Source organism: Pseudophryne corroboree, chromosome 7, assembly GCF_028390025.1.
Source record: "Pseudophryne corroboree isolate aPseCor3 chromosome 7, aPseCor3.hap2, whole genome shotgun sequence".
Taxonomy (NCBI): Eukaryota; Metazoa; Chordata; class Amphibia; order Anura; family Myobatrachidae; genus Pseudophryne; species Pseudophryne corroboree.
The window spans coordinates 139,395,737-139,421,926 of record NC_086450.1 but is presented as its reverse complement, the minus strand read 5'-3'; the positions used below and the strand labels follow the sequence as shown (position 1 = coordinate 139,421,926).

The following is a 26,190-nucleotide window of genomic DNA, read 5'->3' as shown; positions in this document are numbered from 1 at the left end:
TCCAACAGTCCTTTGCGAGGAATATGAAATATCAGAGCAGTCATCCTGCTGCAAAGCGGATAACTCAGGCCTTGGCAGCCTGTATGGTGAGAAACGTGTTTCCGGTATCCACCGTTAATTCACAGGGAACTAGAGACTTGATTGAGGTACTGTGTCCCCGGTACCAAATACCATCTAGGTTCCATTTCTCTAGGCAGGCGATACCGAAAATGTACACAGACCTCAGAAAAAGACTCACCAGTGTCCTAAAAAATGCAGTTGTACCCAATGTCCACTTAACCACGGACATGTGGACAAGTGGAGCAGGGCAGACTCAGGACTATATGACTGTGACAGCCCACTGGGTAGATGTATTGCCTCCCGCAGCAAGAACAGCAGCGGCGGCACCAGTAGCAGCATCTCGCAAATGCCAACTCGTTCCTAGGCAGGCTACGCTTTGTATCACAGCTTTCCATAAGAGGCACACAGCTGACAACCTCTTACGGAAACTGAGGAACATCATCGCAGAATGGCTTACCCCAATTGGACTCTCCTGGGGATTTGTGACATCGGACAACGCCACCAATATTGTGCGTGCATTACATCTGGGCAAATTCCAGCACGTCCCATGTTTTGCACATAGACCTGCTGGTGAGAAAATTGTCAAGTCAAGCGGAACGTGACCCGTCAACAGCTCCTCCTTCACATTCTCCCGCAACTGGGGGTGCGTGGAAAAGGCTAAGAATTCCGAGACCACCCGCTGGCGGTGATGCAGGGCAGTCTGGAGCGAGTGCTGACATCAGGTCCGGACTGAAGGACCTGCCAACGATTACTGACATGTCGTCTACTGTCACTGCATATGATTCTGTCACCATTGAAAGAATGGTGGAGGATTATATGAGTGACCGCATCCAAGTAGGCACGTCAGACAGTCCGTACGTATACTGGCAGGAAAAAGAGGCAATTTGGAGGCCCTTGCACAAACTGGCTTTATTTTACCTAAGTTGCCCCCCTCCAGTGTGTACTCCGAAAGAGTGTTTAGTGCAGCCGCTCACCTTGTCAGCAATCGGCGTACGAGGTTACTTCCAGAAAATGTGGAGAAGATGTGTTCATCAAAATGAATTATAATCAATTCCTCCGTGGAGACATTCAACAGCAATTGCCTCCAGAAAGTACACAGGGACCTGAGATGGTGGATTCCAGTGGGGAGTAGGGACTAATTAATAATCTGTGAGGAGGGGGATGTACACAGTGAAAGGGGTGAGGAATCGGACGATGAGGAGGAAGTGGACATCTTGCCTCTGTAGAGCCAGTTTGTGCAAGGAGAAATTGATTGCTTCTTTTTTGGTGGGGGCCCAAACCAACCAGTCATTTCAGTCACAGTCATGTGGCAGACCCTGTCGCTGAAATGATGGGTTTGTTAAAGTGTGCATGTCCTGTTTATACAACATAAGAGTGGGCGGGAGGGCCCAAGGACAATTCCATCTTGCACCTCTTTTTTCTTTCATTTTTCTTTGCATCATGTGCTGTTTGGGGACTATTTTTTTGAAGTGCCATCCTGCCTGACACTGCAGTGCCACTCCTAGATGGGCCAGGTGTTTGTGTCGGCCACTTGTGTCGCTTAGCTTAACCATCCAGCGACCTTGGTGCACCTCTTTTTTTCTTTGCATCATGTGCTGTTTGGGGACTATTTTTTAAATCTGCCATCCTGTCTGACACTGCAGTGCCACTCCTAGATGGGCCAGGTGTTTGTGTCGGCCACTTGGGTCGCTTAGCTTAGCCATCCAGCGACCTTGGTGCACCTCTTTTTTTCTTTGCATCATGTGCTGTTTGGGGACTATTTTTTAAATCTGCCATCCTGTCTGACACTGCAGTGCCACTCCTAGATGGGCCAGGTGTTTGTGTCGGCCACTTGGGTCGCTTAGCTTAGCCATCCAGCGACCTTGGTGCACCTCTTTTTTTCTTTGCATCATGTGCTGTTTGGGGACTATTTTTTAAATCTGCCATCCTGTCTGACACTGCAGTGCCACTCCTAGATGGGCCAGGTGTTTGTGTCGGCCACTTGGGTCGCTTAGCTTAGTCACACAGCTACCTCATTGCGCCTCTTTTTTTCTTTGCATCATTTGCTGTTTGGGGACTATTTTTTTGAAGTGCCATCCTGTCTGACACTGCAGTGCCACTCCTAGATGGGCCAGGTGTTTGTGTCGGCCACTTGGGTCGCTTAGCTTAGTCATCCAGCGACCTCGGTGCAAATTTTAGGACTAAAAATAATATTGTGAGGTGTTCAGAATAGACTGAAAATGAGTGGAAATTATGGTTATTGAGGTTAATAATACCATGGGATCAAAATGACCCCCAAATTCTATGATTTAAGCTGTTTTTGAGTGTTTTTTGTAAAAAAAACACCCGAATCCAAAACACACCCGAATCCGACAAAAAATTTTCAGGGAGGTTTTGGCAAAACGCGTCCGAATCCAAAACACGGCCTCGGAACCGAATCCAAAACCAAAACACAAAACCCGAAAAATTTCCGGTGCACATCACTAGGACACGTGGGCACTCGCTGCGACTGGAGGAGAGAAAGTTCCGAATGCAACAGAGGAAAGGGTTCTTCACTGTTAGGGCAATCAGGATGTGGAATTCCCTGCCAGGGAAGGTGGTAATGGCGGACTCTGTAATTGGATTTAAAAAGGGAATGGATAAATTTCTGAATGAAAAAGCTATCCAAGGTTATAAAACTTAAAATATCAACGTGGTTAATCCGGGGGTAACTTGAGTTATAGTAGCTAACTAGTCATAAAACATTATTCAGCAAGTATGTAGAATCATCACAACTTAAAACAGGTTGAACACGATGGGCAATTTGCCTCTATTCAACCTCACTTACTATGTTACTATGTTACTATGCCTGAGATCTGGCTATTTAATTCTTCCTGTATTTATTGCTGGGTCATTAATGTTTCTGCCATTCACCCAGAGCTGCCCACACAAATCTTGGAGCTCAGTACACTCAGAGTTTTTGGGACTCCTAACCCTACCAGGTAGGTACAGGCTGGTTGGCCATTGGCTCATCACCCCCCACCTAACACTACCCCATTTCTTTGAAACCTCACCAATCAACTCTATTGCTCCCCGCCTCTCCAGCATCACCCCCCCCCCCCCCCCGCATCTCTGCATCTCCAGCCATCCACTCATCTTAACTGTACCTCTCAGCCTTCCCATCCCCCAGTGTCTTTCTGCCTCCCCATACCTGTGTCACAGAATTCCCTGTGTGACTCTCAGTCTTCCCCTTGTGCCTCTCTGTCTTCCCCTTGTGACACAGGAACTGGACTCCCAAGATTCCTGAGGATCCGGGGCCCCTCACAATCTTGGAGCCCAGTAATACTGTCCCACTTGTCACCCCTGTCGCCTAGCCTGCATTCACCAATGTTACTGGACTTGTTTCATGTTTCTGGATTTATGTTCCTGTTGCTCCTGTATTCTGTGTCTGCCAAGCAAAGGACAATTATTCTCCCGCTGTTTGTTTCTGGACTCTAAGCCAAATTCGACAGCAGTTGTGTTAAGGCACGGAATGAGCGATTATCGGTGCACTGCGTACGCGCACTAACGGGAAAGAGTCAATGCGCAATGTCATTACTACAGAACAACGAATATGGGGCGTGTTCTGTGTGTAACTATCAGCAGCATACGCAACTTCTGCATCCAAGGGCGTGACAGAGGCATGTAGTGGGTGTTGCATTCGCAAAATTTGCAAACTCATTAGCAACGGTTTTTCTGAGTAGCTAAAGGGTAACGTAGATCCTGTTACTTATGATAAATGCAAGACCAGAAGAACTGATGTTCCATCTACTAATAATAAGTGAAACACATGCAGGTGCTTTCAATTCCTGAAGTGATTGAGCTTAACACACTGCAATGACCATGCTTGCTGCAGAAAGCATTCTTATGTGAAGGTATGTACAGTATGTGGATGGTTTTGTCTCCAGAACACAGCATGTTCGTTACACATTGTGTATGTTTTTGATACAACAATGTTTTTTGAATATAGGGTCTAATTCAGGTTGGATCGCAGTAAGCGATCCAACCGCAAATATTGAGAAAAATATGCTGGTGCATGCGCAGCACCCATCCTGCACATGCGCCCGCATTTACTGCCTGTCAATCACACGCAGCCGACGTGATCGCGAACATAGCAGCGGGACTCCTGCAGGCGCAGGTAAGCTGCGCCGGCAGGAGGCTTCCTCAGTTTCTGCTAACAAGCAGAAATTGTGATGTGTTCGCAATTTCAGCTTGTTGAACTGGGGGAGGCGCCGGTCAGCATGCTGGGCGGCCTTGCCTAGCGATGGGCGGCCCCCAGCATGCGATGCAAAGGATTTCAACTGATGATTAGCAGAATTTGCAATCCTTACTGAATTAGGCCCATAATACAGATTTCATTTCATGTACAGTGCTCCAACCCATATGTTAAAGTATTTTTACATTTTTTTATATAGTATGTGTTATGTGTGATCAGTGATACAAAGTTATGTTCCCTGGAACGACATTTTTGCAAAATTACCTCAAATATCACATATGCACAATATGGGGCATATGTAATAGGGTCCGAGGATTGCCAGAGGTGCCGGAAGCATTCATTTACAAAGTATGATTTTGCCTTGTAAATGATTGCGGCTTTAAAAAGAAGTCTGAGATTGGCCGGCATCCTACACCTTCGGTAATATTGGATCCTATTACATATGCCCCCATATACATCTATGGTATACATTCAAGATATCTGATGCCGGGATCTCAGCAGTCGAAATACCGGCACCTGTCAGAACACCAACGCCAGAATACAGAACAGCCGAAATCCCAAAGGTAAGTATAACAGGGAGTGATAGGATTTGGCTGCGGGGGTGGGGGGGTTAGGTTTCGGCACCACCAGGGGGGGGTTATGCTGTGGGGGGGGGGGGGGTTAGGGTTATGGTGCGGGCAGGGGAGGTTAGGGTTAGGCACCAGCTGGGCAGTTTAGGTCTAGGCACTTAGGGGGGAGTGTTACGCTTAGGCTGTGAAGGGGAGCGGGGTAGGTTTAGGCACTAAGGGGGAGGTTAGAGTTAGGTACTAAGGGGGGAGGTTAGAGTCAGGCTGTGGTAAGGGAGGGTTGGTGGGGGTAGGGGGGAGTTTTTAGAGATGTGCACCGGAAATTTTTCGGGTTTTGTGTTTTGGTTTTGGATTCGGTTCCGCGGCCGTGTTTTGGATTCAAACGCGTTTTGGCAAAACCTCCCTTAAAAATTTTTGTCGGATTCGGGTATTTTTTTTTCAAAAACCCCTCAAAACAGCTTAAATCATAGAATTTGGGGGTAATTTTGATCCTATAGTATTATTAACCTCAATAACCATAATTTCCACTAATTTCCAATCTATTCTGAACACCTCACACCTCACAATACTATTTTTAGTCCTAAAATTTGCACCGAGGTCGCTGGATGACTAAGCTAAGCAACCCAAGAGGGCGGCACAAACACCTGGCCCATCTAGGAGTGGCACTGCAGTGTCAGACAGGATGGCACTTAAAAAAATTGGCCCCAAACAGCACATGATGCAAAGAAAAGAGAAAAAGAGGTGCACTGTGGTCGCTGGACGGCTAAGCTAAGTGACACAAACACCTCAATATCACAGGAATTATGTGTTCTAATCAATGGTATTATTGGTCCAAATCATTGGAAGAAAATGACAAAATCACAGGAATTATTCGTTCTAATCAATGGTATTATTGGTCCAAATCACTGGAAGAAAATGACAAAATCACAGGAATTATTCGTTCTAATCTATTATTGGTCCAAATCACTGGAAGAAAATGACAAAATCACAGGAATTATTTGTTCTAATCAATGGTATTATTGGTCCAAATCACTGGAAGAAAATGACAAAATCACTGGAATCATTTGCCAAGACCACTGTAATTAATAATTAATTATAAATCACTGTTATTAATTGGTAAAATCTCGCTATCGCCTGCCTAGTGAAGTGAAATCTAGATGGGATTTTGTACCGGGGACACAATAACTAAATCCCAATGCACTAATGGCGGAAAACGGGCGCACGTCTAACAGCGCACTGATTATAATGAGAACTGATTATACTGATCAATCACTGATTATACTGAGCACTGATTTTACTGAGCACTGATGATACTACGGAGAACTGACACTGAGCAGCGAGAACAGCACTGGACTATTGTACTGTAGTATACTGGTCACCACAATGCTGCACTGTACTACTATATAGTGCTCACAACAATGCAGCACAGATATGGATACTTGAAGTGACACGGAGCTGCAAGATACAGCAATGGCCTACTGTACTGTACAACTATATACTGTTGGTCACCAAAATGCTGCACTGTACTACTATATATACTGCTCACAAAAATGCAGCACAGATATGGAATGGATACTTGCAGTGACACGCAGCTGCAAGATACAGCAATGGCCTACTGTACTGTACAACTATATACTGTTGGTCACCAAAATGTTGCACTGTACTACTATATATACTGCTCACAAAAATGCAGCACAGATATGGAATGGAAACTTGCAGTGACACGCAGCTGCAAGATACAGCAATGGCCTACTGTACTGTACAACTATATACTATTGGTCACCAAAATGCTGCACTGTACTACTATATATACTGCTCACAAAAATGCAGCACAGATATGGAATGGATACTTGCAGTGACACGCAGCTGCAAGATTTCAGCAATGGCCTACTGTAGTGTACAACTATATACTGTTGGTCACCAAAATGCTGCACTGTACTACTATATATATACTGCTCACAAAAATGCAGCACAGATAAGGAATGGATACTTCTGTGCATTTGGCTTACATTGTATCACTAGTACTGCATGGCAGTGCATGCTGATGCACATTTGCGTGAGCGCATTTTGTTCTACGTTTATGGCTGTGCGAAGGCTAGGTAGGTTCCAGTGGTGTAACTACCGCCAGTGCAAGCAGTTCCTTGCACTGGGGCCCGCCACTGTCCAGGGGCCCAAATCCAGTGCTGTCCGCCGAAGAGAGGAGGAGGATGGAGCCGCAGCAGCGCAGTGTAATTGGTGGAGGCGATGCTGCTGCTGTCTCTCTCCTTCACCATAGGCTGCCCTCTGCCGCTGTGAATGCTGAGAAGTGCATCCCAGCATTTACAGCGGCGGAGGACAGCCTATGGTGAAGGAGAGGGACATGATAGAGTCAAATATCTACCTTTTAACATAAGCTATTTACTAATACCGTGAAGCCGTAATGGCCGCTAAACCACGTGCACGTGCTACGCACTTTGTACGCTATTTGCGTACAAAGACTTCGCACGTGGTACGCAAGTTACGTACACACGCTGCGCTGGGTGTACGGAATACACACAGCGAGCGTACACACAGTCAATAACCTTTTAAACTTTAAACACAGAGTATGCTTATACTGTAAACCTTAGTACTGAGATACTGTAATGATATAACACAGGTTAACCTTGTTATTTAAGCAAGCTGTTTGAGCGATTGAGATGCTCAGAAACCCTTAGTAATAAATGGTGAAACACACAATACTTGGTAAGGTTCCAACACCTTCTTAGATGATTTTAGTACGTAAAAGGGGAAAAACAGTTACAGCTTATACACTACAAACCTAACATTAATAACTAAACAGAATAACATAAAAAGAAATATATACAATAGTGAACGATCGCAAACACAAATACACAGAGAGAGAATGAATGGCATACACAAAGGGAAGAAATGGCTACAGTGAACTTACACACATGGGAATGATTCGCAAGCGCTCCTGGACCAGGCCTCAAGCCTTCAGTGTGAAAACCTTGCAGAGAGTGAGTGAGTGTCCCAGCAATGGTGGTCCTTATATTTACAGCATACATTCACAATACAATGGTCCCTACAATCTCATTGTTCATTGGACACAGGAATGTGTCTCCACATTATAGTAAAGGTCATAGGTGGGTTTAAACAGGTGGGCTGTGTCCTTCTCCAACTGCCCAGGTGGGAGGTATCCTCTGGATTCCCCCCTGCATGTGTGATTATCAGCAAATACATTTAATGCTCCAAACATACTTTTGTGCATAACTATACGCAGCAGCGAACAATCTCTTCCTAACCAACACTGAAATGTTACTATTAAAATACTCTACAGCTCGATACTAGACATCACCGTTCTACCTTTGTCTGACCCTTCATATCATGCAAAGAGGAATTTCTCTGTCCAAGAACCGTTTACACTAAACATACTTTCTGACATTGTTAAGGGAAATACTATCTATAAAACACACTATTTAGGTTAAATATGTTGCGATCGAGTCGCCCGCTACACGCTCACAAACTCTACCGTAAATGCGCATAACACGCGCGTGATCGCCGGAGCGATCTTACGCAATTTGCGGATATGCATACGCACGGCAGAGCGTGTGCACACGCAGCGGGCATGTGCATGGGGTTAGTACAAGGCATGTGAATCATGATATTTTTCGACTTTGACAGTCCACCCTTTGGCAGTCACCAATAACTGCCACTTTCTAAACAATTCAAACAGAAAAATATATATGTCATCATGGAATACCTTATTATGATTGGGTAGAGGGAGGAGAGGAGAAGGTGGGAAAGATATGACCTAGTGAGATAATAAAAGCATGTGTGTATGAAATCCATGTCTGAGGGGTCATGTATCATCGTGCCGTACATGTTCTAAATCAAGCTTCGAGGTATTGCGAAGTATACATTGAATCCTTCTTATCCCGTATCAAGGGTCTGTGGATGGGCTGTCAAACTCTACCGAGCTCTTTTCGGCTTTTGGTTACAACAAATGGGGTGCACATTAGTTGATGATACATGAAAGGGGAAAATATGTGAGTGCTAATATATGTGCCTATATTTCCTGTCGACTATGTGTGTCACTACCTGAAGATAGTAGAGATGAAGATAAGAAACATGCGTTATAAATGCAGTCGTATGATTATGTATGTGGTCGCCGATTGGGGTCTTGTTGATGTCTTGTCTGATGTCTTGTCTGGTTGTCGTATCTTTACTGTAGCTTTGCGGTAATTGGCAAACAAAGCTTCTTCAAGTGTCCATAAAAAGAATTACAGTCTCTAAAAGCTCATTAAGTGTCTGTGACACAGTTCATCAGTGGTCTGTGTAAAAGGTCATCAAATTCTTCTTCCAGGTGGATTTCTTGGTACCTCGGAGAAAATCAAAGGAGAAACGGGTGAAAAAAACGGTCCTTGGAATCATATCTTATCACAACATCGTCTCAATCGTTGGGTCATAAATTCACTTCAGGCAACACTTTTCCAACGTAACACAATCCCTCTGAGTTTGGGGCAAGGAACCTATACGCCTTTCTCCCACATGTGAAATATGCGCCCTCGGGGAGAACATATGGGATAGAAAATGACATAACCATATTACAAACCTTCCATGAAAACAGTCCTATCCCTAACTCTCTCATTTGTCTAGTACACGTATCAGGCTGTATGATATGTGCACAGTATCCTGGTGATACTTCTCCAACTCGCATGGTCCTACTTCCTAGAGTGTACCTATACCGGAAATATTTTCCACTGTCGGCTATGTGGCGTATAAGTTCTGAGTCTATGGGCATTCTGTCGGCTCTATGTGAAAATGTCATGGTTTGATTATTCCATGACATTTCCCAATTTCCCGGCTTTCGGGGATTGGAAATGTTAAAACATATTAGGGACCTATCTACATGGTATTGGTGGAGCTTTAAACTAGGAGGACTAGAAATGTTAAATCTCTTGTCCACCGGTCTCCCACCCTTTAACTCAAGTACCTCATCTACCGTTAAAGAGTATGGCACTAGTCCTGACTTTCTATGACCTTGAGGTACTTGTGAGCACACCCAACAGTCTGTCTGATTTAACACTTTACCCACTAATGAGTGATAGTCACTCAATGGATGCCAGTCCATGTTGATATTAAAACTGGACTGACATTCCTTGATGCAACCGTCCTCGACTATATTTTTACAATTCCTACAGATGCAGTTCTCCTCAGCTAACAATCTTTCACAATGTCTATTAATGTCATGGCTACCAGATCGTTTTCTGATACTCGCCTTTGCTCGGTGATTGTGTTGCTCTTGGAATTCTACGAATCCATCCTGATCATCAGAACCCATTCCAGATCCTTTCTCGACCTCACTGGTTCTCTCACCGAAACAGACTGCTCTGGTCAACAACCGGGTCAACAGGAAAACACGGACTGCAGTCTCTTGAGGCGAGTCCATCTTACAGGAGGAGAAAGGGAAAGTTGTAATGGGGGTACAGAAAATAATTGAAGGGGAAAGAAACTTGTTACGATAATTTGTCCTCTAGTCTTGTTGTTCTTCTTGCTCGGCTGTCATCTCAAAGGTGCTGTCTCTCAGTCTTCCCAAAACGAACACTCCGGTGATACAATATTCTTTTCCAAATCAGCGATGTTTCTGTAAGGAGCAAAAATCTTGCATTACCATTTGTCTAACTGATGTGTGACATACTATCTGTAAAACATGAAAACAAGGTTGTGGATCTGCACCAGCTTAGAAAATAAAGGTTGTAGATAAAAAGAAGAAAATGATATCTATAAGGTACCAAAATACTGAATATTATTGTAAATCATAAATAGTACTGAGTTTTGGCGGTGCTCCCACAGATTTTGTAGTTAGCCTACATGAGAAAACAAGAGAAAGACAAAATACCCTTGTGTGGAAGCACTCTTTGGTTGAATATGAAAAATTGTGTATGGTAGAGGAGAGGACCCTTTCGTTGTCCTTCCACTACAGTGTTGGATAAAACTTAACTTTTAATGATAGTCTATAGAAAATTCACTGGAGGTGAACAAAAAAGAATAATAATAAAATCTAGATTGCCATTGTACCAAATATGGTTCTAGATATGGCAGGTGAAAATATTTTTGTGGTTGTTGTATAATTGTTGAAAATAAACAATATATACAGGTCACAGAAAGGATCGGATTGTAAGATAAGCTTAGAAAAAAGTGATATTGGATTGCCTGAAGGAAAAACGGCCCACAGCACCTAGTATTCCCTGGAGGTCTCCCATCCACGTACTGACCAGGCCATACCTGCTTAGCTTCCAAGATCGGACGTGTTCGGGCGCATTCAGGATAGTATGGCCGTGGGCCGATTGTATCAGGAATCACTGGTGATTTTTTGTTGCTGATTAGAAAAATGGCCTAAGTATTCAGCTAAAAGACTGTAAAATTGGGGGGGAAATGTTCTTAGATATGATATGAAGGTCTCCTGAAAAAAAGGCCCACAGCACCTAGTATTCCCTGGCGGTCTCCCATCCATGTACTAACCAGGCCATACCTGCTTAGCTTCCAAGATCGGACGTGATCGGGCGTATTCAGGATAGTATGGCCGTGGGCCGTTTATTTCAAGAGATAAGTAAACAAATGTCAGGTTTGAGAGTATGTGTAAACGGTAATTAACCAAATTTCCTGGGATTGGTCCTGGGAAATTATAATTGAGAAACAAAATCCAAAGTTATTAGACCCGTTGAAGGGTCAGGGGTGCTGCTAATGACCAGCAGAGTGATAATTAAATGATCTTGCAGCAAGATGGTCTAAAAAATTTTAACCAAAAAAGGTTTACTGCTGAACTGAAAGTAACTATCTAAAGGTTTTCTTGCTGTAGATATCAAATATTATGATCAAATATGTTAAATTGAGAACAGCTGAGAAAAACCATGTATTCCTGTGTTAACCAAGATTATAATGGCTAACAAGGCAGTTGCTGATTATCTGCAAATAGGTTCAATCCTAAAGATAATCACAAAGCAGGCACTTAAATTATTGGTCCCAATAGAGGGGTCTGATGTGCTGTTAAGATGCAGGCACAGTATTAGTAGCCACTACCTATTGAGTTTGTCTGCTGTAAATAGCCTGTGATCAGATAAGTTTACAAAAAATTGATTAAATTGAAGCAGCAGAGAAAACAGTCTTTTTGTCCCTATGTGGAGACAATAGAAGCTTATAATACATGTCCTTGATCGACTAATTAATAGATTCTATCCTTAATGGAAAGTACGGAGCAGACAGTAACGTTGCTAGACCCAAATTAGGGGTCTGAAGCACTGTTTGAAAAACGGACACAATGTTAAAAGTTACCACTGCCAGTGATGTAGATATCCTTGGAGAACTGTGGCTGTGGTTTGATTGAAGGTCGTGTCCGTGCCCCGTGTTCTGTGACCGTGCGGCCGCCCGTTCCGGTTAGTACTCAGGAAGGTGTAATCACTATGTTAAATGAGCGTACTGGAGCTAAGGTGTTGTGGACTAGTCAGTCCGGGTAGACAACTTGGATGATTTGGTTATCCTGAAAACATGTTTTGAACAGTGCAATGTAACACAACAGCATGGATCTGAGCTATGATGTCAAAGTGTTTTACAAAGATTAATTAAACATTAGATTGTGAGAATGTAAGAGGTTAAATAGCTGTTAATATTTAATATAATATTTATTTTCTTTTTCCCTCACTTCCCATTATAGATTGGCCCACCATCATACTTTCACACAACACCACACAACTTCTAAACCTCACATAGGCACCCTAGTCACCCCAACACAACCCCTATCCCCCCTTTTCTATTTTCTTTTTCCCTCACTTCCCATTATAGATTGGCCCACCATCATACTTTCACACAACACCACACAACTTCTAAACCTCACATAGGCACCCTAGTCACCCCAACACAACCCCTATCCCCCCTTTTCTATTTTCTTTTTCCCTCACTTCCCATTATAGATTGGCCCACCATCATACTTTCACACAACACCACACAACTTCTAAACCTCACATAGGCACCCTAGTCACCCCACACATTCACTTTTCTCTTCTCTCAAAGAAAAAAACTTTTTCCACCCCCCCCTACCCCCCCAACCTCCCCCCACCCCATTCCAAACCCCAAACCCCAAACCCCTCCCCCCCCTCCCACACTCCCGTCACCTCTTCATTACACTTTTCGCACCCCAAATCTTTGCCACACATCACCCAACCCCACCAGTCATTCTCATTATCACCAGTACACCGTTCCAATTATGCAATCAATTTTTAATTTCATTCTTTTTATTTTTATTTTTACTTTTATTTATATTTATTTTTATTATACATTATTATTAATTATATATATTATATATATATATATTTTTTTTTTTTTAACACATTACATTTTCACATAAATTCATATATCGGGAATTATTTCATTTACATATACATTCGTTCACACACATTCTCTATAAATTTTTTCCTGCATAAGTACATGCTAATGTTCATTTCTCACATGATTAACAGCTATTTAACCTCTTACATTCTCACAATCTAATGTTTAATTAATCTTTGTAAAACACTTTGACATCATAGCTCAGATCCATGCTGTTGTGTTACATTGCACAGTTCAAAACATGTTTTCAGGATTTGTCCCTATGTGGAGACAATAGAATCTTATAATACATGTCCTTGATCGACTAATTAATAGATTCAATCCTTAATGGAAAGTACGGAGCAGACAGTAACGTTGCTAGACCCAAATTAGGGGTCTGAAGCACTGTTTGAAAAACGGACACAATGTTAAAAGTTACCACTTCCAGTGATGTAGATATCCTTGGAGAACTGTGGCTGTGGTTTGATTGAAGGTCGTGTCCGTGCCCCGTGTTCTGTGACCGTGCGGCCGCCCGTTCCGGAGAGGGCGAAGCCGCAATGACGTCACTGAATGGACGTCAGAATCCCGACGTACGTTTCACCTGTGAGCTAGGCTTGTTCACGGAAGCCCCGTGCTCTCAGTCCGCCTGCTCTCCATATAAATAGGATGCACAAAAGTTGATTGTGATTGGATGTGATGCAGCTGAGCTTAATAGGATCGTAAATAGGTTTAATTGGGGTGAAGGATGGTTAGTACTCAGGAAGGTGTAATCACTATGTTAAATGAGCGTACTGGAGCTAAGGTGTTGTGGACTAGTCAGTCCGGGTAGACAACTTGGATGATTTGGTTATCCTGAAAACATGTTTTGAACTGTGCAATGTAACACAACAGCATGGATCTGAGCTATGATGTCAAAGTGTTTTACAAAGATTAATTAAACATTAGATTGTGAGAATGTAAGAGGTTAAATAGCTGTTAATCATGTGAGAAATGAACATTAGCATGTACTTATGCAGGAAAAAATTTATAGAGAATGTGTGTGAACGAATGTATATGTAAATGAAATAATTCCCGATATATGAATTTATGTGAAAATGTAATGTGTTAAAAAAAAAAATATATATATATATATATATATATATATATATATATAATATATATAATTAATAATAATGTATAATAAAAATAAATATAAATAAAAGTAAAAATAAAAATAAAAAGAATGAAATTAAAAATTGATTGCATAATTGGAACGGTGTACTGGTGATAATGAGAATGACTGGTGGGGTTGGGTGATGTGTGGCAAAGATTTGGGGTGCGAAAAGTGTAATGAAGAGGTGACGGGAGTGTGGGAGGGGGGGGGAGGGGTTTGGGGTTTGGAATGGGGTGGGGGGAGGTTGGGGGGGGGGGGAGGGGGGGGGTGGAAAAAGTTTTTTTCTTTGAGAGAAGAGAAAAGTGAATGTGTGGGGTGACTAGGGTGCCTATGTGAGGTTTAGAAGTTGTGTGGTGTTGTGTGAAAGTATGATGGTGGGCCAATCTATAATGGGAAGTGAGGGAAAAAGAAAATAGAAAAGGGGGGATAGGGGTTGTGTTGGGGTGACTAGGGTGCCTATGTGAGGTTTAGAAGTTGTGTGGTGTTGTGTGAAAGTATGATGGTGGGCCAATCTATAATGGGAAGTGAGGGAAAAAGAAAATAGAAAAGGGGGGATAGGGGTTGTGTTGGGGTGACTAGGGTGCCTATGTGAGGTTTAGAAGTTGTGTGGTGTTGTGTGAAAGTATGATGGTGGGCCAATCTATAATGGGAAGTGAGGGAAAAAGAAAATAAATATTATATTAAATATTAACAGCTATTTAACCTCTTACATTCTCACAATCTAATGTTTAATTAATCTTTGTAAAACACTTTGACATCATAGCTCAGATCCATGCTGTTGTGTTACATTGCACTGTTCAAAACATGTTTTCAGGATAACCAAATCATCCAAGTTGTCTACCCGGACTGACTAGTCCACAACACCTTAGCTCCAGTACGCTCATTTAACATAGTGATTACACCTTCCTGAGTACTAACCGGAACGGGCGGCCGCACGGTCACAGAACACGGGGCACGGACACGACCTTCAATCAAACCACAGCCACAGTTCTCCAAGGATATCTACATCACTGGCAGTGGTAACTTTTAACATTGTGTCCGTTTTTCAAACAGTGCTTCAGACCCCTAATTTGGGTCTAGCAACGTTACTGTCTGCTCCGTACTTTCCATTAAGGATAGAATCTATTAATTAGTCGATCAAGGACATGTATTATAAGCTTCTATTGTCTCCACATAGGGACAAAAAGACTGTTTTCTCTGCTGCTTCAATTTAATCAATTTTTTGTAAACTTATCTGATCACAGGCTATTTACAGCAGACAAACTCAGTAGGTAGGGGCTACTAATACTGTGCCTGCATCTTAACAGCACATCAGACCCCTCTATTGGGACCAATAATTTAAGTGCCTGCTTTGTGATTATCTTTAGGATTGAACCTATTTGCAGATAATCAGCAACTGCCTTGTTAGCCATTATAATCTTGGTTAACACAGGAATACATGGTTTTTCTCAGCTGTTCTCAATTTAACATATTTGATCATAATATTTGATATCTACAGCAAGAAAACCTTTAGATAGTTACTTTCAGTTCAGCAGTAAACCTTTTTTGGTTAAAATTTTTTAGACCATCTTGCTGCAAGATCATTTAATTATCACTCTGCTGGTCATTAGCAGCACCCCTGACCCTTCAACGGGTCTAATAACTTTGGATTTTGTTTCTCAATTATAATTTCCCAGGACCAATCCCAGGAAATTTGGTTAATTACCGTTTACACATACTCTCAAACCTGACATTTGTTTACTTATCTCTTGAAATAAACGGCCCACGGCCATACTATCCTGAATACGCCCGATCACGTCCGATCTTGGAAGCTAAGCAGGTATGGCCTGGTTAGTACATGGATGGGAGACCGCCAGGGTGTATACTAGGTGCTGTGGGCCTTTTTTTCAGGAGACCTTCATATCATATCTAAGAACATTTCCCCCACAATTTTACAGTCTTTTAGCTGAATACTTAGGCCATTTTTCTAATCAGCAACAAAAAATCACCAGTGATTCCTGATACAATCGGCCCACGGCCATACTATCCTGAATGCGCCCGAACACGTCCGATCTTGGAAGCTAAGCAGGTATGGCCTGGTCAGTACGTGGATGGGAGACCTCCAGGGAATACTAGGTGCTATGGGCCGTTTTTCCTTCAGGCAATCCAATATCAATTTTTTCTAAGCTTATCTTACAGACCGATCCTTTCTGTGACCTGTATATATTGTTTATTTTCAACAATTATACAACAACCACAAAAATATTTTCACCTGCCATATGTAGAACCATATTTGGTACAATGGCAATCTAGATTTTATTATTATTCTTTTTTGTTCACCTCCAGTGAATTTTCTATAGACTATCATTAAAAGTTAAGTTTTATCCAACACTGTAGTGGAAGGACAACGAAAGGGTCCTCTCCTCTACCATACACAATTTTTCATATTCAGCCAAAGAGTGCTTCCACACAAGGGTATTTTGTCTTTCTCTTGTTTTCTCATATCTGTAAAACATGAAAGAACAAAAAGAGAGAGAGAACAAATAGAAAAGGAAAACATTGTCAGATTCATCAACAGGCTGTCGCATCAACATGTCCATCGGTATCTCTGCACAGTCTCCCCCACCAGTATCTCCACTCTCCACCCTTTGCGTCTGGCCAAACACAACGATGCTGGTAAGATATACTGGGGTTGGGTAGACCTCTGAAAAAGACCAAGTAGTCATGTGACGTTTGAGTTCTGTTGGTGAACGTTAGAGATTGAGAAGGAAACATTTAAAGATAAATTACAAAGTTTACCCGGCCGTCCCTGTGTCCACAAGGAACTGACCTCCCAATTACATTGACTGTAACCTCAGGCTTACTATCAGGGCTAATGATCAATTTTACTGGCTGCAAATTACAGGTGCGGACCAAAATTCTTCCTATATGATCCCTGATTATAATTACGTGTGTCATAACTTTGCTCGTGTTCTTGTCTAGGGGGTCTGACTTTATGTGGGCTGTTACAGTTGCTGGCATAATGCCCTTCCCTTTTACAACGATAACAAACCCTTGGCTTCCTCCATGTGCCAGTGGCCTGGGGTTTTGGTTGATTTGATGCCTCCTCTGGTGCTTGGATGCTCATCACCATCAACCGCTCTCCCTGTGCTTCCCTGGTTCTTCGGATATTACGGTCATGTTGTTGTCTAAGGGGTTGATATACCTGGTATGTGTCTTTAAACATACAATTTCGTGCAAAATGACCTTCCCTCTGGCAACTATAACATCTTATCACATTTGACTCACCAACAGGGGTCTGGGGTTTTCACTGAGGTAGCTTACTTATGGTCATCTGCTTACCGCCCTGTGTCTCCCTGTGTTTGCTGATGTTCCGCTCGTGCCCAACAGCGGACTTTCTTAATGCAGCCACCGAGATACTTCTCCAGTTAGGTTGAGTGGTCTGTACCCTTGTTCTCAACACTTTTGTTAAACCTTCCATTAATACATAAACTGCTACTTTTCTATAATGTACATTTTCCTCAATGTCCGCGATCCCAGTGTATCTAGCCATTATTTGCAGTGCTCGATTGAAATAATTAGAAGCAGTTTCACCTTCTTGTTGTCTTATGGAGAAAATTTTGTTCCACTTAACAACAGCTGGGAAATATACTCCTAATTGAATGTTGATCTGTTTAACATTTTCCTGATTGTATGCATCGGTGAGAGGTCTCTCTTCGTCTAACCTACAATCAGAAATGAATTTCAAGGGGTCAATAGTAGAGGGCAAACATGCCGCAGTACTGTTCGCCAACCTTTGTTAGTGGGTTCAGTGGCGTTACCTAGTTCTTTAATGAAACTTTGGCATGCAGCTAGATCGCTCCTGGGATCGGGAAATTCAGACATAATTGTCCTTAATTCTGTCCGGGACCAGGGGCAGTGCATTGCACTGTCCCTGGCGGGAGTGATTCCCAGAGCGTCAGTCTGTCCATTTGGGATTGCAATCACCCTGACAGGATTAAGTTCAGCTACATCATCTTGTGTTGACTCTACAATATGAGGTGCATTTGTCTGTGCATAATATACAATACCATACTTACCTGTGTACACGACCTCACCTGACCCTCCGTAAGGGGGTTTGACTACTGCCTTTACCGATTGGGCCATGCCCACCTGGGTGTCTCGTATGATGGCTGCTGGAAAAGGTGCCGACATTGTGCTGGGCTCACTTTCTTGCTTGTAATCCTGAGGGAAGTTTAACATGGGGTGCATCTTGCACGGGTTAGAATTTGTACATTTATCAGTTTTCCTTCTATCATTATTACATTTATTACATTTATTCTTATCATCGTTAATACAGTTACTAAGTGCATTATTATCATCATATCCCAGTATGCCATTCTCTGTAGCCATTGCTTCTCCAGTTGCCATGTGTTTCCTGCTAAAGTGAGAACAAGCTGTGTAAGTTAATTCCCTTTGTATCTCACTTTCCTGTTGCCATACATTTAAACAATTATAATGTCTATTCCGTTGCTTTCCGGATTTTATGAGACCTATCCTTCTCCTTAAATTTTGCAACACCTCAGGATCAAAACTGCCCTCCCTGGAGAACTGTTCTCCATCGTTCACAGTCATACGTTCCCACTCATTGCATAAAACCTCGGCGTGTGATCCATATTTCTCACACATTATATACCTGGCCGACCAACCGGTCGCGGTACTGAATCAACCTGAACCTTGGTTGATCGCCCCTTACTTGAACAACTGGCCCTCATTATTTGCAGGTATTGCCTTCTTTGCGAATTCCTACAAAAAAACAAGTTCCCAGAGGTAAGGCGACGGTGAAAGTGCCTTCACTTCACTCTCGCCCACGTCGACCAATACGTCCACACACTGCCTTAGCGCTGGCGTACTCAACCCAGGGCCCCTGCAACCTGAACCTCTATTTACTGGGGCGTATGGGAGTATGCTACCCTCCCCAGTAAGTATCAGTTGCTGGAGAACTCCTGAGTGATCAGCGAACCTCCCTTAAAATAAAAAAAACCTACACAAATCACGTTAGAATGTACAAATAGCGTTTACGATCTCGCAAGAATGGGTATCAAGGTAACAAACTAATGCACACAATTACGTGCGGTACAGTCGCAATGCGTATAAGTAACTATTACTTATCTGCAGAACGACCAGCGGAATCGGTTGTTTAGGCTGCGAATCCTTCAGCCGGAGCGTATTCTCAACACGGGCCTATATGGGTTTTGCGCCAACCCCCCTCTGGGTTGCGCTCACTTACCTCTGACTTTTCTTAAGTCAGGGTCTTCAGAACTTCGTATAGGTACTTTTAACGGATTTCTGGTTTTAGCGACCTTCTGGTCTGCTGTAACACTACTTGCTCCTTTTACCTTATTTCACTGTTAACGTGAGATGCCTCCCACGCCATCACGTGCTTTACTTCACGGGTGTACTTCTACGAGATCCCGATTTTTCTCAAGGTTCACCCAAAGAAAAATTCACTTGCATACACACGCTTCTTTCACTTCAAATATACTTTGATTTTTCTGTACAGAAAATTACTTTCATTCAGGTAACACAGGTTAATCCTAGAGGAGATGCAGCAAGAGAAGGATCTTTTTAAACTAGTTTTAGGAAACTGAAAGAAATTGTGCTATTATCTCGAGGCTTCCGTATCGCCCTACTAAAACAATGTTATCATGTGATTTGTATCTAGCGGGCGTATCTGTACGCACGTTGTGTAATTTACGCCACGTGTGTAGGCCTTTGCGTCGCATACGCTTGACTCGCACTCGGTGAGAGACACGTGTACACAGGCTGGATACGTCCGCAGTAACACAAATAACACGCTTCTATAAATGTAAGCGATATTTAACTATAATTGCTTACCAAACACCACACAGTATCTTCTATGCTGCGTGCGTGTTTTTACAATTACTCCCTTAAGTATTACTCTTTACTTTTTAAAATAGCAGCAAATTTTCTCAGCACGTTATCAATGCTAATGGCAAACAGAAAGGTAGATAGGTGAAAATACACAGATACAATACAATTCTAAATTAATCTAATAATCAATGCTTCCAATAGTATGATAGCCATCTTGCAGAGCATACATTGATGTAAACACCCACATAATTATAATATTATATCTATGTACCATCCACTGGTTTCCTGAGACTCATTTACTTATTCAGTGCTTCTAATTTGCATATGAATATGCTTTTGACTGTCTGTGAAGGTGATTTCTTTTCACTGCCAGGAAAAAAAGCAGCCACACAGGTTAATTTGCATCTCAATGGCTTTCCTACAACAAGCAGAGTTTAACTGAATCTTGGAGGTAAGGAAGAGAGAAAAAAAGAGGGAAAAAAAAAACAACAACTTTGTTTTATCTCTTGTGTGTCGTTCTTACATCAAATATTCATTTTATTATTAACTTTCATTAAGCCCCATCTGAACTATTTATAATTGATTATGACATGGGTTAAATAAATGCATTGGAAACTCGTAAATGGTGATTTCTTTTTGACAAAGGATGGCTGATTATTCCTGAGTCAACTGAAAATCAGCTATTTTGAAGAAAAAAAATGACTTTCCCCAAAATGGCAGCTGCTCCTCCCCCTTCCACATCCATGAGGGTTACACAAAATGGAGGACAGACCATGCGGCTTCTTTTGTCACAAAAAAAAATCACCATGCAAGCCCCTGAAGTTATTTTAGGCCTGGGTTAAAAATAAAACTATCAAGCTATGCAAACTTTTAAAAATACTTTTAAACCTACTTAAACAGATAAGCAATCCAATCTGAATCAAACACAATATGACTCATTTGAACCTTGTTTTGCAACAATATGGTCAGATATGCAGAGTACAGGTGTGTGCGTGTGTTACATGTGTTGCGTGTGCAGTTGGCACCAAACAGAAATTAAAACCAGATTTAAAAAGACAATAGCTTAACGTTCTTACCTTCTGGAACCGGATTCCACCAGCATCCCTACAAACCAAGCGAAGCAGACGCTTATCTGATCAGCACTACCGTATCCCCAACCACAAACACGGATACAGGGGATACTACTTTTCCGCCCTTTGCTGACGGATAAAGTCTGCCTGGTTTCGCTTGACTGCGGATATGAGGTGGACGGATGAGCCCTCAATTGATAGAGTCAAATATCTACCTTTTAACATAAGCTATTTACTAATACCGTGAAGCCGTAATGGCCGCAAAACCACGTGCACGTGCTACGTACTTTGTACGCTATTTGCGTACAAAGACTTCGCACGTGGTACGCAAGTTACGTACACACGCTGCGCTGGGTGTACGGAATACACACAGCGAACGTACACACAGTCAATAACCTTTTAAACCTTAAACACAGAGTATGCTTATACTGTAAACCTTAGTACTGAGATACTGTAATGATATAACACAGGTTAACCTTGTTAATTAAGCAAGCTGTTTGAGCGATTGAGATGCTCAGAAACCCTTAGTAATAAATGGTGAAACACACAATACTTGGTAAGGTTCCAACACCTTCTTAGATGATTTTAGTACGTAAAAGGGGAAAAACAGTTACAGCTTATACACTACAAACCTAACATTAATAACTAAACAGAATAACATAAAAAGAAATATATACAATAGTGAACGATCGCAAACACAAATACACAGAGAGAGAATGAATGGCATACACAAAGGGAAGAAATGGCTACAGTGAACTTACACACATGGGAATGATTCGCAAGCGCTCCTGGACCAGGCCTCAAGCCTTCAGTGTGAAAACCTTGCAGAGAGTGAGTAAGTGTCCCAGCAATGGTGGTCCTTATATTTACAGCATACATTCACAATACAATGGTCCCTACAATCTCATTGTTCATTGGACACAGGAATGTGTCTCCACATTATAGTAAAGGTCATAGGTGGGTTTAAACAGGTGGGCTGTGTCCTTCTCCAACTGCCCAGGTGGGAGGTATCCTCTGGATTCCCCCCTGCATGTGTGATTATCAGCAAATACATTTAATGCTCCAAACATACTTTTGTGCATAACTATACGCAGCAGCGAACAATCTCTTCCTAACCAACACTGAAATGTTACTATTAAAATACTCTACAGCTGGATACTAGACATCACCGTTCTACCTTTGTCTGACCCTTCATATCATGCAAAGAGGAATTTCTCTGTCCAAGAACCGTTTACACTAAACATACTTTCTGACATTGTTAAGGGAAATACTATCTATAAAACACACTATTTAGGTTAAATATGTTGCGATCGAGTCGCCCGCTACACTCTCACAAACTCTACCTTAAATGCGCATAACACACGCGTGATTGCCGGAGCGATCTTACGCAATTTGCGGATATGCATACGCACGGCAGAGCGTGTGCACACGCAGCGGGCATGTACATGGGGTTAGTACAAGGCATGTGAATCATGATATTTTTCGACTTTGACAGACAGCAGCAGCAGCGCCTCCACCAATTACACTGTGCTGCTGCGGCTCCCTCCTCCTCCTTCTCCCCTGCCTGGGATCATCATCCGCCATCAAGCTGCACCGAGGAACCTGACTGCCAGCGGAGACAGTAAGTATAATCTTTTCTTTCTTTCTGTCTATCTCTCTATCTATGTATATATTCTGTCTGTCTGCCACAATGTGTAAAAAGGTGGACTGGCTGCCTAATTGTGTAAAAAGGGGCACTGCCTGCAGTAATGTGTAAAAAAGGGGACGCTGTCTGCCGTAATGTGTTAAAAGGGGACGCTGTCTGCCGTAATGTGAAAAAAAGGGGACGCTGTCTGCCGTAATGTGTAAAAAGTGGACACTGTCTGCCGTAATGTGTAAAAAGGGGACGCTGTCTGCCGTAATGTGTAAAAAGGGAACGCTGTCTGCTGTAATGTGTAAAAAGGGGAATCTGTCCGCCGTAATGTGTAAAAGGGGCTCTACCTGGTGTAGTGGTGCTACTGTGCGGCGTAATTTGAATAATGGAGACTATTGAGCACCGTTATATGAATTGGTATTATTTTGTGGCCACGCCCCTATATTTTTTGCAGACGCCTACGCCGCACACTGCCCCTGTTTTCCATAGAGGGGGGGGGCTCAGATGCCGTTTCTTGCACACAGAGCTAAAATGTCTAGTTAAGGCACTGTTGCTAGGTATCCATGTGCCTGGCCCCGAGCAGGTCCCCCTCACCAGATCCTCTCCAGGGGTGAGGGGGTGGACTTGGATGGGGGGAGGGGCAAATAATAATAATAATAATATACTTTATTTGTCATTAACAAGACAGCAACGTGATGTCAATGAAATACAATAGGAACAATTCGTGTAAAGGAAATAAACAGTAAAAACCATATTTCAGTTATGCAAAAATTTAGCACTGATTTAGCACTGAACCTAGTGATCATTTAACATTTCGGATGTTGGAAAGAAACTGTTCGAAATACGATTTGTGTGAGCACGGACACTCGTAAAACGTTTTAAAGATGGCAATCTTTCAAAAACCGTACAATTTGGGTGACTTTCATCAGCCAGAATACACCTAGCTTTCCTTAGCACTCTTTTTCCATAAGAGTCCTTCAAACAGGGCAAAGACACCCCAATAATCTTACTAGCAGTTTTGACCACACGTTCAAGGGCAATACGTTCAACTACAGTGCAGTTCCCAAACCATACTATAATCCCGTATGTCAAAACGCTCTCTATAATACTTTGATAAAACTTAACTAGAGTGCTCGTACTCAAACAGACAGCCCTGAGTCTCCTTAAAAAGAAAAAGCGCTGCTGCGCCTTCTTAATAAAAAAATTACAATTTAAGGACCAAGTTAAATCATTTGCAATATACATACCCCAAAATTTACATGAAGCCACCTCCTCAATTGGCTTACCATCCAAAAATACAGGAAGTAATGGTCTATTGCTGCCACGTCTAAAATCAACAACCATTTCCTTAGTTTTTGATGTATTTAAAATCAAACTGTTTACTTTACTCCATTCCTGTAAACGTAGAATTTCAAGTCTATAAAATATCTCGTCATTTCCACTTATCAGACCAACAACTGCTAGATCATCTGCAAATTTCATCACTTTGACAGAATCTGAAACTGAAAAACAATCATATGTAAATAGAGAATATAATAATGGGCTCAGAACACACCCTTGCGGAACCCCCGTACCTATACGGACCTCACTAGACACAGATTTACCTAGCCTAACAAATTGTGGCCTATCTGTCAAAAAATTTAAAATCCAATGACACATAAAACCATTTAAACCCAAGTTAAAAAGCTTAAGAACCAAAGATGCCAAAGCATTTTTTCGCACCTGGGCCCACCGCTCGCTAGTTCCGCCAGTGCCGCCACTGGTAGGTTCTGTGGTGTGCGTACACGCAGTGTTCTGCAGTTGCAATGAGTGCAGATTTTAGCATTTGCAATTGCAAACTGGTATCGTGTGCGATCACAGATGCGATTGCTGCTGAGTAAGGCCCCCTGTTTGCATCTGCCATTTGTTTTGCAGACTCCTGTGTAACCTGCATTCCTAGTATTCCTGCAGTTTCCAGTAAGCTTCTTTTTGAATATACTGCATTATTAAGCTTACCTGCACTACCCTGCCATTGTATTTTCCCTCAATAAACATATATCTGAATTTATTAGTACATTTTGTGACTTGTGGTTCATCTGGACCCAGGGGGTTCATAACACAAAAAGGCCCTGGGACCCCTAGTGGCAGGGAATAGATATTGGGCCTAATTAAGGTTGGATCGCAAAACGTGATCCAACCGCAAAAACTACGAAGAGGATGCGGGCGCATGCGCAGGGCCCGTCCTGTGCATACACCCGCATTTTCTGCAGGCGCCCCTCAGAAAATGCGAACGCCTCTGCACGTCAATCAGGGGGGTGGTATCGCTCTGTTTCCAAGGTGGAGATTGAGAGTTGTGGGGGCAGGGATGGATAAATGGGGGCGGTGCCAGTCAAACAGTGGGCGTGATGGGGGCATGATTGGGGCGGCTGCATGACATCAGAACAATGTAGGCGGGCCTCCTGCGGGCACAGCGAGGCTGCGCCGGCAGGAGGCTGCCTCATTTTTTCCGATCACGCTGAAATTGCAGTGTGACCGCAATTTCAGCGTGGCCGGGAAGGGGGGGGAGGGAAAAGCTGATAGCATGTTGGGCGGCCCCCAGCATGCGATCCAAAGGTTTTCAAATTCTGCTACTTAGCAGATTTTGCAATCCTTACTGAATCGGGGGCCTAATTCAGACCTGATCGCAGCAGCAAATTTGTTCTCTAATGGGCAAAACCATGTGCACTGCCGGGAGGCAGATATAATATGTGCAGAGATAGTTAGATTACCTAACAAATTTGTTGCTGTGATCAGATCTGAATTAGGCCCTAGGTCCATTGCCAGGTATCATCACAGAGCACCAGTACCGACCACAACATCACATATCCAACATCGGTATAGTAGATTACAGTGCAGCAATTTCACAGCTGTTCCTGCGCACGTCTATGGAGTGTGAAGAAAAATCTGCAATGTTGGAGGACTAAAGTTGCCAGGGAGATGGTCCAAATGCTGGCAACTTGTGGCCAGGCTAACAATTTATTGCTCCCAAGAGTCACTTCCAACCTGAACTCCTTTGGAGCCTTAGGGGTAGATGTACTAAGCCTTCTGACAATGATAAAGTGGAGAGAGATACTGTAAAGTGCCAGCCAATCAGTTCCTAGCTGCCATGTTACAGGCTAGAAGCTGGTTGGTTGGTGCTTTATCTCTTTCCACTTTATCACTCTCCAAGGCTTAGTACATCTGCCACCCTGGCTGATAGGTATGGCATGAGAATGTTGGAGTCTCCTGCAGAGCAATGGGTGCCAGTGCATCTCAGTGACCACTCGCAATGGCATTTACCAGAA

General features: G+C 42.8%; 4 pseudogenes; 2 read left to right on the top strand and 2 right to left on the bottom strand.

Annotated features, from left to right (window-relative positions):
- Positions 1 to 11,044: 11,044 nt before the first annotated feature.
- LOC134946462 (5S ribosomal RNA) lies at positions 11,045 to 11,162 on the bottom strand (annotated as a pseudogene).
- A 129-nt stretch (positions 11,163 to 11,291) lies between these two features.
- Positions 11,292 to 11,409, bottom strand: LOC134946292 (5S ribosomal RNA; annotated as a pseudogene).
- A 4,683-nt stretch (positions 11,410 to 16,092) lies between these two features.
- LOC134947227 (5S ribosomal RNA) lies at positions 16,093 to 16,212 on the top strand (annotated as a pseudogene).
- Positions 16,213 to 16,341: 129 nt separating this feature from the next.
- On the top strand, positions 16,342 to 16,459 carry LOC134947126 (5S ribosomal RNA; annotated as a pseudogene).
- Positions 16,460 to 26,190: the final 9,731 nt, after the last annotated feature.